At 37.7% G+C, this 13,540-nt stretch overlaps 1 protein-coding gene across 2 annotated transcripts in view; it reads left to right on the forward strand.

The window, feature by feature from the left end:
• Nucleotides 1–1,225: 1,225 nt before the first annotated feature.
• Nucleotides 1,226–13,540, forward strand: part of brinp1 (bone morphogenetic protein/retinoic acid inducible neural-specific 1) — a 98,686-nt gene continuing 86,371 nt past the window's right edge. The window contains exon 1 of one of the 2 annotated variants that reach the window (XM_077622684.1): nucleotides 1,226–1,627. The gene's annotated coding sequence lies outside the window, so the exon portion shown is untranslated. The remainder of the gene's footprint in view (nucleotides 1,628–13,540) is intronic. The other variant, XM_077622683.1, reaches the window with a different exon arrangement.

Genomic DNA, 13,540 nt, shown 5'->3' on the forward strand with positions numbered 1-13,540 from the left:
CAGCAACTCCTCCCATCAAAGAAAAAGATAAAATCCATTGTAAAAAACCTATGACCTTATAAATTGCAGACTTAGAAATGTTTCCTAAATCACATGTGTCAAAGTGGCGGCCCGGGGGCCAAATCTGGCCCGCCGCATCATTTTGTGTGGCCTGGGAAAGTAAATCGTTAGTGCCGACTTTCTGTTTTAGGATCAAATTAAAATGAAGAGTATATATGTATATTAAATTTCCTGATGTTTCCCTCTTTTAAATCAATAATTGTAATCTTTTAATCATTTTTTTCTGTGTTTTTAGTTCAAAAATCATTTTGTAAAATCTAAAAATATATTAAAAAAAGGCTAAAATAAACATTGTTTTAGATCTATAAAAAACTGAATATTCAGGGCTTTTAATCCAGTTCTTTTAATCCATTTATAAAAAAATATCTGAATATTATATCTAAAATGGTCCGGCCCTCGTGAAATCAAGTTGACGTTAAAGCGGCACGCGAACCAACCCGAGTTGGACACCCTTGTCCTAAATACTAGTACCATTAAAAGCTTCCAACAAAGCAATTTAGCTTACTCTTCGGAATATCGACTTGTACTTGCTTTTTTTCACTATTATATATTAGAACAATTAATTTCAGTTTCTTTTCACTTCAGTAAGGTTTGCAGTGTTGTTTATAATGATAGGCATCCAATCATGTGTTGTCTAACCATCTCATCCCTTACAAATTAAAAAGAGTATGTAAGTGTATAAACCAGTAGACGTCCCATCTATTTAACCTGGGAGGCCTGCCAGCCAATGAACGCTCTATTTATTAGTCAGTGTCTGGTGAAAACGTACGGTTCCGTCAAAATTGGACAAAATGTCATTTCTATGCCCCAATTCCTATTCAATAGCACCTCCAACTCCCACAAAAATGTGTCAGTTGCCTTTCAACTCCGATTCACAATAAAATCTCCATCAGTGAATAAACGGCAATTGGCTGCCAACCCCTCAGTTCAAATTTTTCGGACTTCCTATGCCCATCAATAGCTGCCAATGACTTAATCAGTCTCCAAAGGGGTTGACGCTATAGGCTACTGGGGGAACATTCCCAACTCTATTCCGTAAGGTTCTTGTCTTCATCCATCCTGAGCAGCCACCCCTCCCCTCCATTCCCTCATCCGGTCCGCACCCCCCCCAACCCCTCAGCTCCCTCCTCCTTTGCCGTCTGCATGGACCCTCCTTCTTTTTCTCGCCTCTGGTCGAAGCATCACAGCCTCCATCTCTCCCTCCCACCCTCCACATCACACACACGCACGCACACCTTCTCCAACCGCAAAGCCCGCCGCCGTGTGACATAAAGCCACAGGAACGAGTCAGCGAGTCACCCACAAGCACACTCCGAAATCTCCTTCCTGACGGACTTTCTTCTCCTTCTCCTCATTCTGTGCGCACTCTAGCCACCGAGCCTGGATTTCCTCCCCCCCCCTGAGCATGAAAAGGATTGCCAGGATTGCCCAATTAGCCGCAATCCAGCAGCAGCAGCAGCACCAGAAGAAGCACCGCCGTCGCCGAGCACCGGATGCTCCAGCAGAAGTTGTCCGCCGCGCAAGTCACACAAAAGGGACGAGACTCGGAGGGGAGCGTCTGATTTAGGTGAGTGATGCCTGCCTTCGTGCGTGCGTGCATGCTTGTGCACTCTGTGTATGCATTCGTGCGTGGTCAGCATTGTTATTCAGCGTTCAGTTTTGGGGGGAACATTTGATGCAAAAGACGTGATCGCATCCACGTTTGAAAGATGGATTTTTCATTTCCCACACGTGTGCCGCATTTCCATTTCACTGCAAGCGTACTTTCAGTAAACATGTTAGAAATTGACTGCTACTGCTTGGTTACTTAAGTAAGGTCATTTTTTGGGGGGCAGTAATACAACGGCATCTTTTTTTTAGGATTAGATGATAGAAATATGCATTCTTGAACACAACACTTTTTGAAGAAAAGTAAAAAAGCAAAACAAAACAAAATACCTCAAATGTAAACCAGTCTGTCACTAGAAAGTTGTCTCACCCTAAAGTTTACCTTGCTTGTGCTGTTCCACTGGCTCACTGTGAGGGGAGCTCATGCTCTTTTGCTCTAAACGTGTCACGATTCTGGCCCAAGGCGAGATGGCTGTTAATGATCCTCGATATCAACTCCACAGAATCAGCTTTTGTTGGGAAAAATGAGTCCCTGAAGCAATTCCCTACTTGATTTAACCCCACCCACTTTCTTTTACGTGTCGTATGAGACAGCGTTATATTTACGGCACAGAGTAAATACTTTCTGTGATCATTGTTTGGCTCTTCACCATCTGAAACCACATTGCCTTGTGGTAAAGGTGTTTAAATGGCACCCTGGGGGCTAGATAAATATTGTCTCATGATTTTGTATGTCCCACAAAGGTAAATCGTGTATCTACCATCTTTTTTCCATTAAATAAATAAATATACATTTTTCTCAACAACTAATTTGTAACAAGCGCAAATGTGCTACTGCAGGCTGAAGACTGTGACAAAGAGCATGCATGCGCCCCCTACTGGCTAGGTCCATACCTAAAGCTATTTATTCAAAGGAGACCTATTTTAAAATATGTATTGGTTTTGTTCAGCTTTTCATTACCTATGTTTTCATTATAATGCTAACGCTGGTTTAAATTCATAAGTGTTAGTCACACAGGAGCCCCTAACATACTTTTCTTTGTTTGGAAGAAGTACTCAGGGTCAGTCAGCGTTTGTTTTCCTTCAGTTCCTTGAATTTCTTGATTTTTGTTTTTCCATTCCTGGAAGGACATATACTTCTACTTCTGTTTTTTGGTCTCCATTGTGATTATGTAGTATAAAACATATTTTTTATTCTTTTAGCAATGTCGTTTGACATCTGAAATATTTAGTTGCTCTTTCGACCGAACAACATTTGAATATATAGTTTTAAAACCCTATCATTTTTACTAATTCCGTTAGTCTTAAAAACCTATTGCTAATCATGTGTATTCATATGGAGGATATTCATGAATATGCAGAAATGCTTTGAATATTTAATTCATTGACTCTTCATGTACCACCAGTCATTGCCCTCAAATCTTCCCAAAATGGCTTGTTGAGTGTTATGCTATGCTATGAATGTTATGTTGTTGTGATTCCTGTTATGAATTTCTATATGTTTGGTCCCTTGACTACATTTTTTTGATGAATGTTTTTGAATAATAATTACTGATCTTCTTTTCTCGATTATAGTGATATAGTATTATATTGGCAACAAATTTAATTCCTATACTACATTGTACACATGCTTTAAAAAACCATGATTAGCTTTTAAACACGAGCTCTTGGAAAGAACGATACTTTTCTTGAAAGATTGATTCAAATCAATGACTTTCTCAGTGTCTTTTTGCTCAGGCATGCTACATTTTTCTTAGTGGTTAGCATTTCTATAAGGTGAACTGCTTGCGGCTGCATTGGACCAGAAGGTTACCTCTGTCCCGAGAGACTTTGGCAAATAAATATATAAATAATAGAGACAATAACAAGAGGGTCACATAATGACATGCAAAACTTGGGGAAAAAAGCTGCTGACTCAAAAGAGCTGTGTCAGCTACAGTTAAGCTCGGAATTACTCATACCCTGGCCTAATTTGAGTCTTTTTTTAGATGGAAATGACACAAAAAGTGTCTCCTAAAATACTGTGTTCTGAGAGATTCATTGAAAATTAATACTAGCAAGTTTTATTATTAATGACTAGTGGGTTATTGCATATTTTTTGAGGTTACACTGCGGGTCATGTGGCAGTTTTCTTTATTTTAGGCGAAAGGTAGTCAGACTCATCTTTTCATATGGGCCACATAGTTATGGGAAAAATATGTTCCGCAACCCTTGTTTAATTCATTTGTTTGCCATTTTCCTAACACTCAAAATGGTTTTGATGTCTTGCATCGTCAATGGTAAGTAAACCAGGGCTTCCGTGATAAAGTGACTAATTGATTAGCAAACTAATTGACATTGATAACCTCAAAATTGTCCTTTTATTGAGCCTGTACTTATTCAATATTATTTTAACATAGTGGGGAAAAGTAAACATGCCCATTTCCATACTTAGATTTGATAATCATATGAAAAAGGGTACTCATTCTCTATATTTTTTTCATTTAAATCTATTTATATCATTCTTTTACTACAGAATTTTATTTATACTTGGCTTTGGCAAAATATTTGACAATTTTAATGAAGATCCCATACTTGAAAAGTGCCAAATACAGGATCAGAAAACATTATTAGACTGCCATGAGAAATTGCCATGTGAAAAAAAAAAGAAACTAAATTTCATCAGCATACTATAAATAATTTTTTGGGCATGTAGAATCTATCTCATCCTGGTAGTTAATTGCCGCTTGCGCGCCATTCAAATAAAGGGAGTTTAGAAATCTGAAGTCTGCGCTGAACCTTTTGGGGACGAATGCAGGCGTGTGAAATTATCACAATAGAGAGGATTTATTTTTATATATTTCTGAAACTTGCACAGCACACAATTGAGCTTCTGAAGAATCCGATATCGTCTACTCCACTCTCTTTAACTTTTTGTTGCTCACTCTCCCGTTCAAAGTAGTCTCCTCTTAAAGAGCTGCCTTTGCATTTGTGAGAGCAGCCCCCAAACTGACAGTAGAAATACGTGCAATTTATTGCGCATTTCTTTAAAAAGCATTGATCCAAAACCAGTTTTTATATATATTATACTACGACTAAAAATAGTCTCTTGCCCTTTGAAGGGGGAAAACATTCATTTGATACCCCTGCTCTAGTGGTTGCAACACTTTTATTAGCACAGTATTGTATATATACATAAATATATATGTAAATATGTTTGATATGGACAATTTCATGACATCGTTTTCAAAAGACATGTTTTTTTTGTCCATAACTGGCTAATCGATATTGATAAAAGATAATGCTGCTAATTAACACATAATACAACCCTTTCTAATCTCGATCTTTATCCAGTCGCAATTACAAAAGTCGAAACGTCCGCTCCAATTTCCTGTTCTGGACCACAAGACAATTGGTAATAGTTTAAAGATTTACAGATTAATATGTATCTATATGTGTATGACCCTAAATAGCCCACTCATACAATGAAATCTAAATTTCAAATGTAAAAAGAATAAGGCGGTCGTAATTTAGCTTTGATTATGCAGACGGTTCACTGATATCAACTCACAATTCAATTAATTAGCGGTGTAAAAATAATGGCATTAATTTTGCTTTCATGAGTCTTTTAATCATACTCCTTTTTTAATGAAACATTTTCAGAGGTTCCGGGCTATTACAATTCTTATATTGCGAGCTGCAATATCCACTTGAGCTTGATTTGAATTACTATATGAATCACAGTTGATGATATACTACTTTTTTTTAAATATAAATATCCTGATTTCCATATGAGACACTCTTGCAGCTTTAAAAATCTACAATACATCTTAATACTTGACATAATCTCGTTTCGCCCATAAAGGAAACAAAATCACTATCTAGTTGTTAAATTAAAAACAGATTTCCCAAGATAAAGGAGTAAAATTTATTTCAGTGTTGTGCAGATAAATCATTATCTGTCAGAGGTTGTACCCAGGTGAGCACAAACGAATAACTTGGGAGACCCAAATGGGAATAGGAGAGGATTTATTGTCAGCCTGAAGAGGCGCTGATGTTTGCAGGTGATGAGAGAGGAAGAGGCTGTAGCCAAGTCTCTTCTTGGAATGCTAAGTAATATCATATGGTCCCTCCTTCCTCCTATTTTTTAATTTCTTCCTGCACAACTCAATAGCAAAGAATTAAAAATCATTAGTTTTTAGACTTCGTTGAAACCACCAATGTAGTAATAAAAACATTGGATTTGATGGTACACGGTCGAATGGTTGCCGATCTTTTGCTCGCCCAGAAGGTTATTGATAATTACCATTTAAATCGTTCCTTAAATTCCCTAAATACAAACTGCGAATTACTATTTAGTCATACTTAATGCCCTATTAATTATTAGGCTAAAGAAAAGCTCCAAATTTCCCAGACTTTTATTGTTTTTTTGTTGGAGAACTTGTTAAGACCCTGACTGACGTAACTTCTTAAAGGGACAACGCATGTACATACAAACTCTTATACACTCACTTGTCGGCTCAGTGAAACTGCTCATGGCCATTGTTGGCTTTTATTGATGCGTAGACCGTGTTGTTTTACCTTGTTTGGTCGCCGGTCTTTTGGTCGCCGGTCTTTTGGTCGCCGGTCTTTTGGTCGTCGGTCTTTTGGTCGCCGGTCTTTTGGTCGCCCGTTGTCGCGGTCGGGGCGACCAAAAGACCGGCGACCAATCGACCGCACACGGGATTTGATTCCCACATGTGTGGGTTGCGTCAGGAAGGGCATCCGTCGTGAAGGCATCTAACAGGCGATTCTAGCGTTTTGCCATGGCGACCCCTGACGGGATTAGCCGAAAGTCCACCACCATTCAAAACATGTCGACTAAGGACACTGTTAAAAATTTGCTGCATCTCACAATTAATGTCCAGCAAATTTTTGATACATGAGCAGCTCTCTCTATTGCTATGCCATTCGTACATTTAAATGTGATCTTGTGAACTCAGTAACAACATTCTGTCACATTCAACCTGTGCAGTACATTGATTGGATGAGTAATTAATACACATTTGTGGTCAGCGTGTGTTACTTCGTAGCCTGTTGCTATGGTGATTTACTGCACTTGTCACAAGTCTTCATCCGGTTTCTGTAGAATGTTATGCGAAACCAACAGAAAACTGATTATTGGATTTACTATATGTCCAGTATGCCCTTCAGACTCAATTTAAGTAAACCTATCATTTATTTGTGCCCACCATACAGTACTTAACCCCCAAAAAAGGATCATCATTAGACATGGTGATTTTTGGTAGTTGTTTCAGACTTATTGTGTAATGAAGAAATTGTACACTTAATTCTGGCCTTTGGTAATAAGGGTGCTCTGGTTGACTGCGCTTTGACCTGTTTTGTAGAATTGTGATTAAGCATAATCCTGATTTCTAATAATTATTTGGTGTAAATCAATCTTTTAAGAATATGTCATAAGAAAAAAAGTTGGGCATGATGACCTGAGTTGTACTTTTTAATTTATTTGCATTTAAATTAAAATGCTTGTGTTTATGAAGCAAACATCACCTGAGGGCTTCGACATTACTGGATTTAAACAATATTTGCCGCAGGGTATAGAATAAAATCTAAAAATTTGTTACTATGGCATTGTTTATTAATAGCTGCTGCTTTAACCGTGTTTTTGCTTTTATTAAATCTGGAGAACTCATCCAAACTTTTCACAAATAACTAAGTTTAGCAATACCATTAAAAATCTCTGTAAGGGTGGGTATTTTATAAAAAATTAAAAAAAATTACATTGCATTAATTTCTTGGTCAGTCAAACATATATTTTAAAATTTATAGTGATGACTAGTACTGGATTTGAAACTTTATTCCAGGCTTCCAAGGGAGCATGTTAAGATTTACGCTTCCATTCCAAAATCATGCATGCTTGGTTAATTTAAATTGTTTGTCTATATCATAAAATGAATTACGCTTACAGTAAAATATTGGCAAATGTGGCTGTTATCATTTTACAGAAAAAAATCTAACAAATATACATGTACAAACAATCTAATGCTTAGAAATTTGGGTGAAATTTAGAAAAATAAATAAAACTGAATACATATCTACTCTTTTCCTCTTATTTTTCCATAAACTAATTAAATACAATAATAGAATATTTCGGGAGAAAAGGTGAAAATGCCAGAACTCACATGCTCAGATGCTTGAGACAACAAAGCGTAAGAAAATGAAGTAGACATTGTCATGCAAATGCCAGTTGTACTTGACTGCTCGCCGAGCTTCTTCGATAACACAATAGAGCCTTGATATTCACAAGGGAGTGGAACCGAGTTGTGAATAATTTAGCAGTTTTAAATATTTAGATTGGGACCTGGGTTAAACTGCAAATATACACCCGATATGATCATAAAACCCCAAATTTCATACTCACTTAAAACATTAAGGGATGATTAACTCTTTCAATGGCATTCATGATATAGACATACCATCATGTGACCTGCAATCATTAAATTGCTGTGAATTTTAAATCGGTTTGAGAGTAGTAGATGTCTAATCCAATTGAACTAAGAGGGTTGGCAATGAGTGAATGTTCATTCATGAGTGTCAATGGCATCGAGTTAAAAACATATTTAGGAAAAAATGTAAGTAAAATACTGTATTTAACCACCTGTATTGTTTCAGATGCAATAATTTTGAGCATTGGGATTTTTCCTTCCATTAAAATATACTATGATGCACATTTTTGGAAACATTATAACAGATATTTTTTTGTTTGTTCCAAACAACCATTGAAGGCTCCAAATTTCAATAATTTTTACATTTGCTGTTAATGAGGTAATGATTTGAGTTCACTTTTTACTGCTAGATACAAATCAATCAACTATTACCCAATAGATTTGTCAAAAATATCAAAACTGAAACCTTATATCGGTTAAGATATTGTATTGTCAAAGCTATGGACACTCAGCCCATGTTGGTTTATTGCCATTTAGTTCGTACACATTTTGAGTATGTTGAACAGTATTTTTACCAACTATTGTTTTCATTTCTAATTTCTAAATAAGTTCATAAATTTGTTTTTGCAAAACCACAAGTTAGCCGAAACATGGGGATTGTGTTTTGGACTATACTCTTAATGTTATGGCAGCGAATAAACAGACGTTAATTTGCTAATACCTTCCCAGTTCAAATAGATTGGATTTTTTGTACGAACACATTTGCAGAGGTTAGTTCTGAACACTATGTAATAATACTCTATGTAATATCAACATTTATATTTCTTTTTTTGGGTGCAGAATTGATACTGATTTGAAAATTTTATCATTGTCACAATACTAGCAGAATACTGAAGATGTGTTTTCCTGTGAACTCACACAAAAGGCAGCTGTTATTGTGTTATGTTTCTGTTGAAAGCCTCTTGACAATTCGGGTTTGCACAAACCTCCTCATGCTTCACATTTCGTATCCAACTGGGGCAGTGGAGGACGCTAAAAAACAATTGCAGGGATTCGAACTTGGCATTGTATCACCCACGTGAAGCACTCAGTAAAAAGATGAAGAAAAAAAAAGCGACCCCGCTGTGCTTTGTTGTGCAGCCACTGCGGGTTACAAAACATAGTCAAAATGTCGAGGGTAAGAGCTATCCCGATGAATGTTCCGAGCCGTGTACTTCTGGCGAGATTTGTTGGGGCGCCAGTCCCTTTATGTCAGAGGCGTCCCCGCTCGGGTACGGCGTGGTCTCACTTCAAAAGAGTCTGCAATTGGAAGGTGAATAAAAGCTGTTCAATTGGCCCCGAATTCCCTCAACTAAACTGCAATATCAGCACCGCCGAGGAAGAAGTCGGTGAGGACCGTTTTCAGCTTAAATCACTCAGCCCTGCACATTGACACAGAGGCCAGGCAGACAGGGAGGAAGGAAGGAGTGCAGTAGCTTTATCAGTAATTATAGTAAAGCTATTTTCTCCCCTCAGGAAGAGGAGTAACCATTCTTTAATCTTGACACGCGGCCATCATGTAGCACACCTATTACAGGTCCAAGGTGTTTGAATTGTGTTTGGGAAATTGGGGTGACAGGAATAGAGCGTGTTGGGGATACGCGGGACCAAAAAAGAAATAGGAGTTGACAAAGCATAAAAGTTGAGTGCAATTTTATGGCTTCAAAACCCTGTTGGCCTTTTGCAAGGATTTTTACAGGACCTCTAGCGGGTGTATTTGAAAATCCCAAAGTTGGCTGTGGACAGCCAGACAAAAATATAGAAGAAATGGACACTAAATTTTCCTCGTTAGAAAAAATACTGTGGTTATTTTGCTATTAGACATCGAGTGGTGACAAACTAATTTCGCTTTTACATCGGAAGGATTCATCATCCAAAATTATCCCTTTAGTTTAGTTTTAAACTCTTACTTTTCACCTGACATAAAACCCCCGCTTTTTGCTAGCAATATTATTCAATATTGCATCAAAAGTGCTCATTCTGTGTGTGGGAACACTTTTTTTTCCGATGTGAAATCACTAGTCTTTCACGACTCCCCTCCGTCCCCCCGCCTACCCATGGGCTGACTTTAAACAGTAGTAAAACACAATTGAGAAAAGAATAATTGTGTTTTGCTTTCGGGATGTTTGCCAATTGCAAATCAACCGATGGCAATAAAGTCAAGACTAGAGTCTGTGATCTGATACCTCTTTTGATGACAACATAGCAAAAAAATGAGCACTTCTTTCCACAAAAAACTCACTAACTCAAATTGTTGAATATGAACAGAACCTCCAGCACATGCTGCCAGTCATTTCCCCCTAATTTTAGCATATAAGGCAAGCATAGCCGTTTCAACCATATTTCATTTGTTCCTTGGGGAAAAGAGGGAGACAGGCGGATAGATTCATAGTGTCAGAAGTGAGAATACAGAAACACAAGTCAATGCATTTTTATAAAGATCAAGTGTCGTTTTTAGCACACAAACCCTTTATGGCATGGAAAGAGTTTCTGGCAGTAGACTTGTTTGTCAGATTTCGCTTTGAGTGCTGACAGTCCAAAAGCTAATATTTAATTGGTTATTTGTGCGCTTCCCAACCAATCATTCGATTTTCAAATGTATTCTTTTGTCCAAATTATTCTCCTTTCTACTCTTTATAGCCTAAACAGCCAAAATGCATTGCACATCTGTTCATCTGTGTTCAGACTAACAAGCCAAGAGTTGAAGTCCGCGTACACCGGACAAAATAAGTAATATTAAAAACTATAACCTCATAATTTTACGACTGTTTCTTCCTAATATTACTATTACTGAAACATGAGCCAGTCCTCCCAGTTTAAATAAGTAGTTCTGTGTTAATAGGTCACCAATATTTTAAGCCCATGAAACCAAACAATCTCCAGTTCACGCATTGCAAAAAAATAATTGTACAGACTTTATAATATATAACATAAAAAGTAAAATAATATAAAGACTTGAACCCCCATTATTTTAGAACTGCTTTCTGCTTATATTACTAAATATTACTGAAATATAAGACAGTCGTCCTACTTTAAATGAAGTGGAAACCTATCCCTGGCAACAGCAGGCTTTGAATTAAGCAAGAAATTGTGACAGATTGTAAATGATGTTCAAACGTGGACAATGTGCTTTTCATCACGTGCCATGTCTTAAAGTTGTCTGCGTACATGTATACATTTGTCAAATTTGTCTTCTGGGAGTTTGCTCTGTTAAATGTTCCCTCATTTTTCCCTTTTCCATAATGCTATTTTATATTTACTTAGCTGAAATGTAAATGCCAGTGAAAAAAGGCTCCTGTTCCTGCCAGACTCGTTTCCCGACGTGTGCGGTCGATCGGTCGCCGGTCTTTTGGTCGCAGTCTTTTGGTCGCCCCGACCGCGACAACGGGCGACCAAAAGACTGGCGACAAAAGAACGGCGACCAAAAGACCGGTGACCAAAAGACCGGCGACCAAAAGACCGGCGACCAAAAGACCGGCGACCAAAAGACCGGCGACCAAAAGACCGGCGACCAAAAGACCGACGACAAAAAGAGCGGCGACAAAACAAGGTAAAACAACATGGTCTACGCATCAATAAAAGCCAACAATGGCCATGAGCAGTTTCACTGAGTCGACGTGTGAGTGTATAAGAGTTTGTATGTACATGCGTTGTCCCTTTAAGAAGCTACGTCAGTCAGGGTTTTAACAAGTTCTCCAACAAAAAACAATAAAAGTCCGGGAAATTTGGAGCTTTTCTTTAGCCTAATAATTACTAGGGCATTAAGTATGACTAAATAGTAATTCACAGTTTGTATTTAGGGAATTTGAGCAACGATTTAAATGGTAATTATCACTTACCTTCCGGGCGACCAAAAGACCGGCGACCAAAAGATCAGCGACCAAAAGACCGGCGACTAATCGACCGTGTACAGTTTCCCGATTAGTGGTTGCGTGAACAACGATAGGTTAGGTTTACAAGACTATCTAAATATTTCCGTTGCATGTTTGTTCTTTGCCACTTCACTGATAGTGCATGGATGCACAGCTGTGCCATAGATTTACAGTGTGGCTGCAAAACAATCCATTCTTAGAGGGCGGCCAGTGCACATTGACTTGCGTCCACAAGGAGCTCAAGAGCATGATATTCCCACAGGTGTTGTGAGTGCAGTCTGTGCTGATGGAGCCACTGTTGTTAGTGGTAATGACAGAGAGAAAGTGGTCCAGGTGAAGCTTAGCCGTGCTGTATCGTGTTCTCGCAACGTGCACACTCAGCATGCCGCCACGTCTCCCATGTAGGGCACGGAAAAGACAACACAGCACATTCGAGCAGTCGTTAGTGGAAAGAAAATGCACAGTTTGCTACACAACAGTCTTGATCGTGTTAGGGCTAAAAATAAATACAGTCAGGACGAGGCTTGCGGAATTACAGGAGTGTTCATAGTTGGAAATTTGACATGGGGGATCTTTCATCTTGAAACATTCCATCTCGCGACTCACTTATCTCTTTTGCTTCCATTGATGGTGCAAAACGTCTAATTTGCACTGGGAGGTGCTGGCAGCGAATGAAGGCATGGTCATTCATTTGAAAACCCTCACAGTTGATATTGGTTGGTCGTCAACGAGTAATAAACACATTTTAATTCATTGCAGAAGGATGCAAAGAGGCAAATGATTGGACACCTGTCATTGTCAATGACACTAGATTTATTATATAGTTAATTACATAAAAAATACATTTCTCTTTGTGGAAATCAATACAAATACTGGAGATGGCAGACATACAGATTTTTTTTGTTTTATTTTAGCATTAAGTAGAAAAAAAAGACAAATGAGAAAATTAGCAGTTTATAATTCCATCAGGAATATGTATTAATGAGCTGAAATTGAGCATTTTTCCCACCTTCCAACCATCTTAAAAAGGTCTTGTTGTCAGGGAATATTTACTTTATCTTGTGGTGTGGTTTTTTTTTTCAAATTGACAAAGATAGATATAGATATTAAACATGTTTAGTTGCGTAATGCAATAAAAAAAACATGAGATTTACTATACAAAAATGGTGAACGTTTGTCAAATGTTGCCCATTGGAAAACAATATTAAAGAACAGTTTGATATTTTTTCAACAACAAAACAGCCTTACTTTCCTAAATTGAAATATAAATGATGTGACTGCACTAAACTGGTTTTTGGCAGCTTTTGTGAGAATGCTGCGTTATTGCAGTACCTGATTGCATTTGTCTAATATATGACGTAAATGTTTACTGTAAATATGAATTAACTTTTGCTGTAATATAGTTTCTTTATAAAAGTTCAGTTCAACATCCATGTTCCCTTTAGGAAAACTACTCCATATATTCGCCGGTTCAAAAAAATATTTATATTCTACTGAAATGTCCAGTCAGCTGTGTAATTTTGCAGGGAAAATGAT

Source organism: Stigmatopora argus, chromosome 16, assembly GCF_051989625.1.
Source record: "Stigmatopora argus isolate UIUO_Sarg chromosome 16, RoL_Sarg_1.0, whole genome shotgun sequence".
In the NCBI taxonomy this organism is placed as follows: Eukaryota; Metazoa; Chordata; class Actinopteri; order Syngnathiformes; family Syngnathidae; genus Stigmatopora; species Stigmatopora argus.